General features: G+C 36.0%; 1 long non-coding RNA gene across 1 annotated transcript; it reads right to left on the bottom strand.

The window, feature by feature from the left end:
- Positions 1 to 516: 516 nt before the first annotated feature.
- LOC149081315 (uncharacterized) lies at positions 517 to 11,334 on the bottom strand. The gene is made up of 4 exons (XR_016193359.1): positions 11,245 to 11,334; positions 3,689 to 3,853; positions 1,237 to 1,369; positions 517 to 603 (listed from the first exon to the last, which is right to left on the bottom strand). It is a non-coding gene; the product is annotated as an uncharacterized LOC149081315 (long non-coding RNA).
- Positions 11,335 to 11,925: the final 591 nt, after the last annotated feature.

Raw genomic sequence — 11,925 nt, 5'->3', positions numbered from 1 at the left:
CCGTGGTATCATTCTTTTGAGATATCATCACTGACATCTCCCAAGTCTCGAAGTTCATCTAGAGAATCGAACTATCTAGATTTTCTTTTAACTCTCCAAGCTCGGTAAATTTATCTAGAATTTCACTCTGATTCACTAATTCCTATTTAAGAGAGTTTACCGCCTTTGTGAATTAATTTCTAATTGGCTTGCATTGTCGAACTTTCCCATGATGGAAATTCTTCAAATAAAATATCTCCGATTAAAATCTAAACTTATTTCATTGGGAAATTCAAAACTTGTTTTTTTTTTTCAATTAAAAACATAAAATCGAAAATCCTGGATGGCTCGCCAACTTGTTTAGGGATCGACAAAGCAGGTCCCGTCTCTGTCAATGCAAAATTTAATCTAAAAAGATGATTCTACCAACTAAAAACTTACTCCCACCTTAATGATTAAAATGAACTGGACGATAATTAAAGACAACTGAATAATTGAAAATACAAAAATATATATTCTTTTTACTCAAATAACAGGAGACAATGTTCGAAACTTCAATGGACACTTATCGTCATCTTTTTTTTTTTGCATCATCCTGATTGTGACTCGTGCAGCCGCTGAGCCCTGCCGGAGACCGAAAAAGAGAGAAAGAACAATTTATTTAGGGTTATACAAAAATACCCAAAATTTTGACAGCCTTCTCCTATCCTACTAATTTTCTTGGATACTCGTTTCTTTAATTTGCCGCCCTAGGCTATGGCCTGCTAAGCCCCTTCCCTATAAATGCGCCACTATTAGTGAGTAACTGAAAGTGTTTGCTAGCATGTGAATAACCAAGAGAGAGTGACCTAAAAAGTGGGGGGGACTAGGTTAGTGAGCAACCAAAAGAGTGTACGAACATGTGTATGTGCGTGAGCCTGAAATAGTTACTTGCAGTGTGTAAGCATGAGTGACATCAAAAGTGATCCAGAGAACGAGATACCAGGTCTCTTAGTGTTAGGACTAAAAAAGAAAATTACAAAAAAAAAAAGAAAGAAAATCGATATTAGGCCGGCATTACACTATAAAATTTTGATTAAAAAAAAAAAAAAAAAATCCCTTTTCTAAAACTTAAAAAATCCAACCGATAAAGCTCATACGTTAAATTCGAGCAAATGCAACCAATGCCTTTACTGGTTGCATTTTTCAAGTTTTATAAATGAACTTTTATGAAACATTTATAGTTTAATACCGGCCTTACAAAACAATGACACATACAAGGAAGCGGCTGACGCCGGGTGCAGGGATGGAGCCCAGGATGGTCTTGAGTGTTGAAACTTTTATCTGCAGTCTCTGCTCCAAATCCCTCAAGACATCTTTTACCTGCTCGACATCCAGTTTTTCGTCCCCGCTAGAAAATACATAAAAATAGGAGTTTTTAGCATATTTAGATTGCGGTTTCATGTAAAACCTCCTCAGTAATAAGTGAAATCTGGTTCTCTAAATGTAAACATTTTACAAGATGCAATGGTGCAGACGCTCATTGGAAACATAAATCAATACGTGCTTGTGAAGTGAAAAGGATTGAAAACCCTGCCCTAAACGTCTTGTGTCTGTGTTTCAACTACAGGAGTGGGAAAAAAAATCTGCCACAAACTGCTACAATTTCCCCTCGTTTGGTGCATTCTGCTACAAAAATGTCAATTCTTTAATTCTGCACCATCTGGCATCAAAAACAAAATTTTCCCTAAAGTTATGTCACAATAGAAGCTGACTTTACGATGACATCACTTGTCCTCCCCGCACTTTTATTTCTTAGGGCCCCAGAGATAATTAGCTTGAGGGTACCCTCCTCAGAATTTGACTCCTAGGCTTCCGAAAATGTATAAAATGGGGTCAAACTATGCGAATCGCAGCTCATCAACAACAAAAAACTATTAATCACTTTCCAGCTATTTTTTCCAAAAAAAAAATTGACTCCTTTGATTCCTTTTTACAAAAAATTCAATCTGAGTACTCACTCAGTTTTGGACAAGGAGTTTTCACTCCTTATTTTTAACTCATTTGTGATTGTTCCGTGTATTTCATTTTCCAGCACCTTTAACAGATATTCTGTCTCATTCTGCTTCCAAGTTTTCTACTATTCATTCTCTTGATATGCCATTTCCTTTTACGCCATTCACCGGCATGCTTTGTGTTCAATGGAAAATGGTTTCCAGTTGTGCATTAATTAAAATTACTTTGTCTAGACCATGGTCGTGATAGGTTTCAAAGGAACAAAAATATAATTCATGTAAGTGTTGCGCTTGTTATGTGTTCACGTGTTGCCATCTATCTTCCAAATGAAAAATGTTTCGGCTAATTTTTCAAGCTGTGAGGTACGATAGCTTGTTACCTTATTATTTTCATTTTATCAGAGTGTCTACCACATACCCAAAGAAAAGTTTTGTGAATTTTTGTTGACGTCTGCCTAAATAAGCTTTGTTGGAATCTGACATCAAATAACCAACTACAACCATGGTCTAGACAAAGTAATTTTTAATTAATGCACAACCAGAAACCATTTTCCATTGAACACTAAACATGCCGGTGAATGTATGATGGAATCTTACATCAAATAACCAACCACGACCATGGTCTAGACAAAGTAATTTTTAATTAATGCACAACCGGAAACCATTTTCCATTGAACACTAAACATGCTGGTGAACGGTGTAAAAAGAAATGGCACACGTAGAGAATGAATAGTAGAAAATGAATAATAAAAAAACTTGGAAGCAAAACGAGAGAATGAAAATCTGTTAAAGGTGCTGGGAAATAAAATACATGGAGCAATCACAAATCAGTGAAAAATAGAAAGTGAAAACAGATGTACTCAAATTGAATTTTTTTGTGAAAATAGAATCATTCTATTGAATTTCTAATAGTTTAATCATTATTCTATAGTTTTAATCACTATATTTAAATTACTGAGAATTTCGAATAAATATTCTAAGAATGACTCAAGAAAAGAAGTCATCTTAAAGCATGTTGAATCAAACTCACATAATTATGAAGTGCAATCTCAAAAAGAAACACACGTTTTAAATATGATGAAATGGGTAAATTCTGGTAAAGAAAGCAAGATCAAACATTCAAAAATGTTAGAAACTGAACAGAACAAAAGCACAATTTAGACTTGCATCAGCAGCAAAAACCAGAAAAACAATTACTTAATGAGTGTTTCAAGCATCTCATTTAGTGATTTTTGTTTTAAAATTAGTGATTACCAAGTCTGCAAGCTAAATCTAATACACTTATTTTCGAATTATTTCTGAAATCTGTAATACCATGTTTTAGCCTTTCATTTTTTGATATTGTAGAGAATGTAAAAATATAAAAAAAAAGTGTCTCAAAATTTTTTTGATTAAAAAATATAATTATTTCTTCGAGGAAATTTCTATGCATTTTGTGCCTTGTGGGGGGGGGGGGGGGGCGCACTCCCTTCTTCTGAGATGAGATAAGTTTTTTTTTTAAGTAAAAAGTAATCCTGTGTACGCTACCGCATACATGTATATAAAAATGTGTATTTCATTTACTGCTAAAATTTTAAAAAGGTTAAAAACTGATAAACGCTGTTGCAAAAACATTTTTGCACCAAAATAATTATTCCTGATACAAAAATAAATTTTTGATTTTCCACCCCTGCAACTGACTAAATAAAATAAGTATATCATCGTAATAGACTTACTAATGGATGCGTATCCACGAGATTTATATTTCTATGTCAGAGATGCGTTTCTTCATGCGAGCTTCCCTAATCCAGCGCGCCAAAGTTTTCCTCCGCATGGTGGTGGCATCATCATCTTCCAACCTAGCGAATTTTTGGAAAGCTTCTGCAAATTTTTCATCCACACTGGAAAAAATCGGAAAATGCAAACTAGTGGTATTAAAATGACATTGGTTACGTGCCACTGTGGCGTATAAGCCTCTTCAGTGAAGCGATCACGAAAATTCGCAACTGTGTTCCTAGCTAGATAAAATGCATAAAAGATTATTTTTCTCCAAGAGTCATTAATGCATTACAGTTCGAGTGTTTTTACACAGCTTGTCTTCAGTTTTGTGCAAACCGGATGCATCAATTTTGAAACAGAGATTTGTTGCTCGAGAAATTGACATTTCGTTCTATTCAGCTTTATACAATTTTCAGAACACGTCGACAAAGATTTGTCTAAACGTTGTACATGAGTACTCGAATCTCTAGAAGGTATTACGATGTCATCATAAAATACTTGCAATCCATCAATACTCTGAAATACAGTCTCCATGGATTTTTTCCACTTTGCAGGTGCACATGCAATACCGTATATCAATCTATGCACATTATACAGCCTTTTATTGTTACTGATAGTTAACAGTTTCGTGGATTTTTCCAGACACCTTTATGTGCATATATGCATTTTCACGTCAAATTTAGCAAAATATTTACAATTTCCAAATTGCGATAAAATATCTTCTATATTCGGAATAGGAAATTCATCAATTTGTAAATAACTATTCAGGGTTACTTTATAGTCCCCACAAATTCTAATTTGACCGCTTGGCTTAGCAATTGGCACAATCGGTGTAGCCCACTCGGAGTTATTGGTTTTAGATATTATATTCCCAAACTTTCAAGTCTGTCCAATTCAGCTTCAACGCGTGGCCTTAGAGCAAAAGGCACAGTTCAAAATTTACAAAACATTGATGAAACTCCTGGTTGTAAATCTAATTCAATCTCGTAGTTTGACTTCCTCGGATAGTCTGAGAAGCCATTGTCATACTTGTTTACCAAATCTTGTATTTTCAATCTGTCATCGGATACATTAAAAAGCATACCACGCTTACCTTGACAGATGTTTTTCCAATCCAGCTTCACTCTATTCAACCAGTCTCTACGAAAAATCGAATCAAAATCACCTTCGACAATATATAAATTGCCACGAAATATCTGGGAGAAACACACTACGCCCACTTCTTATATACTTCTTCTACCACTTCTTTCATTTTTATAAGCAAACAATGAAATATTGTTGGTTCCAAAAGCGTTTCAGGAATATTTAATTGTCGAAAAGTCTTCAAGGAGATCAATGAAAATGTGGCACCTATATCCAGTTCCATTTGTAGCACCCTGTCACCAATGTACACAATACACCAACAATATATACACACACATAGATATATAAAAAATCTAATCCAGTTATAATCAGGGTTGTTTGGTTTAAACCATGGTTTAAACCTTGGTTTTAACCAAGTGGTTTTTTTTAAAAAACCACCAAAGTGGTTAAAAAAACCACTTTGGTTTTTTTCAAAAAATCAAATAAAAGTTGCCTAAATATAATTTTTTTCCATGAAAAATATCATATTGGTTCATTATTAGCCAAAATATTTCATTTTTACCACATTTTATTACCTTGGGGTACATTCTGGTGGTATATCTTTAAATGACATAAGATTTTATAAGTGGTTTTTTTCAAAAAGTCTCATAAAAGTGGCCAGAATATATATATTTTTCATATGAAGTATCTTAGTTATTTAAAGTTATATATATAAAAGTCAGAATTTCTCATTCTTACAACATTTTCTAACCTTTGGCTACATTCTGATGCTCTATCTTTAGCAAATTCATGAATAAGGATTGCATCACACATCTAAATGTAGTGGTGTATTATCTCACAGGGTTTCTTTTTCCCTTCACAAAGAAGCAGCTACAGTAGTGATACCATCATGCTAGGGCCAGGCGGTCCTATCTATAATCCAATAAAGACACCAACTGTCCTTAAAGGACAAAGACTGGAAGACTGGTGTACTAGTAGTTACATTACCTCACATACATTTTCATTTTCTTTCCCATAAGAAGTAGCACATCTTCTACTGTATATCTCCCAGTCTTAATATTCAATAATTGTTTTTTTTTATACTTTCACACACACACTGTTAAGCCCAGTTAATCAAGGTTCTACTGTATAGTAGTAACAGATTTATGAAAAATAATCAGCTATATACAGGGTGATCATAATTTAAGTTTTGATTCCGAAACTATACAATAAGTACTGATCAGAATGACTTGAAAATTTGCATGGATACTCCTGAAGCAATGGAAGTTTTTTTCGCAAAAAAAAAAAGTACAAAATGTGCAAGTAGATTATGCTGTACTTAGCCAGCAGTATAATCTATTTTGTGCAACCACATCATTTCGGCACTTCCACAACATCAGTGTGTGGATAGAACTTCTATCAAGATGCACATTGCAATACCAGAAAAGCAGCTGCTGAAGACCCATTTTGCCAGGATGCACCTTAACCGTTGCAACTTTTGGCTGTGGGGGGGGGGTACCTCAAAATGTTATAAACAGTGGTCAGATTGCAAACTTTGGTGAATTGCAATCTCTAGCACATTCCCTATATGTTAGAAGTTCCTCAGGAATATTAACGGGGGGGGGGGGGGGGCGTTTGGTTTAATAAAGCTGAATTGCAAGCACATCCACATTATGACCATGGGGCATACTCCGATTCTGTTGTTGAACAAGAATTTTTGTGCTTTCAACCTCATAGCCAGAACATGCGGTGGACAACATATTTAACATTTCTTAAGTAAGTTGTAGTTATTTGTTCAATTACTTCGTTTTTTGTGATGTTTCCATGAATTATGAAATCGTGAAATGCTATAATTAAGGTATTCTGCCATGACTGGCTATCGTTTCCATTCTGCGAGCAAATTTCCCACATGTTCGATGATGTCATTAATTTTACATTTTCAAATATTTTTTCCCTTTCATCAAATAAAATTGAATTTTTTCAGAAATATTCATGTCAATTTTCAAGTCATTCTGACAATCGTTCTTTTTTTACAGTGTTTTGAAATCAGAACCTTAGTTATAATCACCCTGTATATCGTAAATCATTGCTAATTAATCTGCATCATTTATGCTTCATTACATACATTGTATTCACCTAATTTTTATTACTTTTTGCAAAATAGCTTCCTAATTAAGCATACTGAAAGTAACTGGAGAAAAACCTTTATATATTATATGATTAATAATAACATTAAAAGAATTTTCAAACACACAGTAATCCATTGAGTTAAGCAAAAAATAATGAAATTGCAAAAGTTGGTTTTTGTTAAAACGTAATAAATATTTATTGATTAATTAGCATGGGAATAGTGTTAATTACATTAATAAACATTTTATTTCAGTTAATTATTGGAAGTTCGAATGATTTTTCAGAAATTTCATTGTTTTTAATGTTAATACTATTTAAAACAAAAAAACCGGTTTAAACCAAAAAAACCCGGTTTTTTGGTTTTTTTACCAACCCTGGTTATAATGAACCTCAAAAGATACCAAAGAAATTACTTCATTAAAAAAAAAATTTTGTTGTAAAGGAATTCCAGGTATTAGCATTGTTCCTATTGTAAATTTATCTGGGGGCGGGTTAGAAAATTGTTTACTAAAACAAGATTTGCACTATAACGGGATTCAACCGCATGTGAAAAAAGAAAACAAAAGATTGTAATGATACCCAATATTTTCTCACTACCTTTTTGCTCTTCGTACATACACTCGCCACATAATCAAGGACATGGTAGTCCTGTTCAAGAATTAATTTTTATTCTTCAAGAATCCCATGGAGAGAAGACAAACCCCCAAGACAATGCTCCCAGAGTGCGACTTTCATCCAATCAGTGCAGTGTGAATGGGCCTTACATCACGGAAAGTTTCCAGGAACTTATACTACCCTACCTCTTCAGAATAAAGTAGACTTCGTGCATCTAAGGAATGTCGGAAGGGACCACATGAGGGGCAGACTTCCGTTCTCTACTAAAGAAATGCATACTCTACTCTTTATGTACAGTTTAGCATTCCAAAATGCATTAAAAATGATGAACAATGAATACATGAAATTTGTTATAACTTCAATCATAACAGACGCAGAAAGTGGGAGTGGTTCAATGTCGATTCCAACCGAAAAGAAAAAATTTGGTGACATCTTTTTTACTGAAAGCCTTGCCGATTATAACATTTCTGCCTTTCTACAGCAACTTCCGCCATTTTCTCTTTGTTCTGTGAACTTTTGGAAAATAGAGCGTTTTCCCATCATAAAACTCTCCTGTGCCCACAAAACAGGGGGAAAAAAAAAACGATTCATTTTTTCCACTAATTTTTTTTTTTTAGGTTCCCCCAATTTTCATTTTCGGAAAAGCTAGGCTGAACATGCTTCTCCAGGAAAAATTCCTGCAAAAACTTGGATCTTAAATGTGGGAGAAATTCCGCCAAAGACAAGTAAAATTTTACACGATATTGCTGAAACTTCCAATGACAACAAATGCAGGGGGGGGGGGTGGAGAACGGGCCAGTTTTACAAAAAAAAAAGATTAAAATTACAAAAATTCCTGAATAATACAGGAATGCCAGAGGAAATAGGAGCACGGGTAATATGGTCATCCCAGGTAAAAATTTTTATTACATTCAGCGGGTAAATGAAGCAATTCAGTCGCTAGTAAAAATGAATAAAATTTTCAACTCCAGGACAGAGAACCCCCCACCCTCGACAGCCACAGGAAAAGAAGAGGTAAACGCCCCAGCTGACAAAACACGTCTTAGGTTTTTTTGGCCGGCATACAATGAAAAACGTTAGACAGATCCTGCTTATAACGTTTTCTACTTTTCCAAAAACGGGCCTGGGCTATAATCCTAACATGGTCGAATTGAAAATTTTAATTTTCACCGTATACACTTCATGCTTTTCTGTCGGGATTTGAATTTCTTACAGCGAGAGGGCGTTGATCAGGATAATACATTGCTATCAAATACATTTTTGTCGTACAAGCCACACTTTGTTTTCTGTCAGGATTAGCATTTCTTGTGGCGATGGGCGTATACCAAGATGAATGGCAATCAAAAATTTGGAAACCAATTTTTAGACGTGGCAAAGAAAAGAAAACCAAATTAATCTGGGTTGCCTTTTCCTTGCATTTATCGCTTTTTGTTGCACAAGGGTATACCGTATAACGAAGAAGCTCTTACTTCAAAATTTTTAAGGTTTCCCCAATGCAAATTGAAGTTAGAGAAATGTATAAAATATTACATGTCCTGACTAAGCGATTGCTGAGTCACTCAAGATATAAACGTGAAATTTTGTCAGTAGTTTTATTATTTATACTATAGGCCTAGCGACTCCCTCTAATAAAGGATTTCTCAAAATTCAACCTTTAACAGGGTCTTGAAGAGGAATTTTCAGACTACCAAATCCACCTGAGCGAAGCTGTGGGTAACAGCTAGTGCTGTTTATATGGATATTCCACGCTTCTGAATCATTTCGTACTTCACTACAGACAGAACCCCTCCAACAGCAGCATCCCAGGTACACGGCAAAGTGTTGTTTTGGGGGAGGGCCTTTCTCCCGAGAATAATGGTGTATATACACCACCTATAATATATACATACAGGGTAGTAACTATCTACTGTCCAATAATTACACCAGGTAGCCTAGGTCGATAAGATGCTCACCTAAAATACCAAAGGATGTTTAGAGGCGTCACGAGTTTGATACCCGGTACATGCTTGTCGGAAACTTTCCTGACACAGGGACGACATGACCACAGAAAATATTCTTTGTTGCGAAATTGGTTTCTTTTTAGCAAACGAGCCAATATTTTAAACCACAGAACTTCGAATGCACAATAACAATTTGTCAAAGAACATTAAAATAACCAAATTTTCGTCCGAATAAGCAACAGAATCATCATACATCATGCTGGAATTCAGATATCTTATTTGTCGTTCTTGAATTGTGAAATTATAAAAATAATAATAAAACAACTACCTTGCTTCATTTCTAAACTCATGTGATATTTTTGATGAAGCAGGATATGCAGTGGCTTCTTTTAGGAAATGCCTGTACATTAATGTTAAATTCTCATTAAAACGATAGTCCCTCTCCTGCAATATTTTGTCTTGGTCTCTCAGCAGAGTACCGTTATATCGAGGTTTTATTGTATTTATGTCATCTATTCAATCATTATTCAAGATGCAAACACTGATTTGCGAATAATTTACTCACAGATTCAGGTGATTTCGCCAATGACAATCACTATGGGACCATTCAAGTATTACGTAAGCAGATTTCCCGCCATTTTTGACCCCCTCCCCTGTCAGCAAAATTTCATCAGCAGCTTAGAATATTTCATATCTTCAAAAAGGGGTTGTTGACGACGTAAGCAACCTTCAAACCCCTCCTTGTCATTAAAAGTCAGCAAATACGAAACCCCCCTCCCCTCGATGCTGACGTAATACTTGAATGACCCCCTTATGTGGGAGAAACTTGAATATCACAAAAGTACCATGGGCAGAGATACGGGAGCGGCCCAGCGTCAAAGGTGAAGTTGACTGATCTAATGTATATATGCATATATGAACTGACATAATCATCATCGTGCCCCCCCCCCCAGACTTCCAAATTAATCATCAATGCTGAGGGCACAGGCTGAGGGCATAGACTTGGAAGTCTGGGGGAGGGGGGGGGCAAGATGTCAATTCATATATATACATTAGATCAGTCGACTCCACCTTTGACGCTGGGGGGGAGGGGGGGGCAATGCCCCCCGTACCTCCGACCATGGTTGAGGGACCTGCTGCTGAACCACGTACGGAAACAATTCATAATATATCGACGAATCCCCATAAATTGAATGGTTCAACTGAATTTGAAACTGCGTCTCTCGGAAACGTAAAATGGCCCTAAAAAATCACTTAAGGCCGGGTTTTCCTAGGAATAGATTTTTAGCGCCGCGTGAACCGAACTGGGTCATTTCGCGTCGGCAGAAACTTGTTACATAATCACGCTACGTGTTTGTATTTTCCTAGGATGGCGCATCAGATCAGGGCGGCTATATTAGTATATGGTTGGCCTTGGCATCAGCTACTCTGTCGTCTGCATGCTCCGGTTTGAAGGGGAGATAGAAAGGAAACACAAGAGTGAAGAGAACATCGGCAAAACGCGCGGCGCAAGACGCATTTGACTCCTCCAGAAGCAGTCAGCCAATAACGTCCGACGTAAAGCGTTGTCGTGAGCCGTATTGCGCTTTGTAGGAAAACAGCCACACTGTTTTTCTTATTGGTGAGTGGACGGCGTGTCGCTCTGGGCAAATCACGTTGCGCGCGGTTTTTGTTCAGACTAGCCACCCACCAAAATAACTGAAGCCCGAGATTACTAAAGAATATTTAACCTTAACACAATCATACATTGAAAAAGCATCAAATACCTTAATGACAGGAAGAAGAGACCATTTCTCAGCTTCAACGGAACACGGGAACACCCGACAACAGCATCACGCGACCATATTCATATGATGCTTTCTGCATTGGCGGCGAAGAAAATTAATTTTCTGATGAGGCACACAGGGAATAATGGACCTCTGGTGTTTTTATTCATTTTTTTTATTTCGTTGAGAAATTGATTTCTTTTTAGCGAACGAGCCCATACTTTAAGCTCACGGACTTCGAATGCACCATATTTGTTAAATAATATTAAAACAAACGAATTTTGTTGCCGGAATAAACAAAAAGCATCATGGAACATCGTGCTAGAATTCAGATCTCTCATTTGTTGTCCTTGAATGTGAAATTATAAAAATAATAAAAAAACTAGTCAAATCCCGTTTTAACGAATACCGTTATAGCGAAAATCTCGTTTCAACGAACACTTTTCTTATCCTCCAAATAAGTTTACTTAGGAAAAATGCTATGTAACCTTTATAACTCCTGAAATTTCGTTTTAACGAAGTGATTTCTCCGGTCTCTTGGCATTCGTTATAACGGGATTCGACTGTATTTTGCTTCATTTCTAAACTGATGTGATAGTTTTGGTGAAGCATCGGACGAAAAAAGCAGGATATGCAGTGGCTTCTTTTCCTTAGGCGTACGAAGAAGCACGTTTAGGCGCG

The sequence above is a fragment of the Pholcus phalangioides genome, unplaced genomic scaffold (genome assembly GCF_987345545.1).
Source record: "Pholcus phalangioides strain wild (caught in Gottingen) unplaced genomic scaffold, Ppha-v1.0 ptg000010l_1, whole genome shotgun sequence".
Taxonomy (NCBI): Eukaryota; Metazoa; Arthropoda; class Arachnida; order Araneae; family Pholcidae; genus Pholcus; species Pholcus phalangioides.
This window is presented reverse-complemented; position numbering and strand designations above follow the sequence as displayed.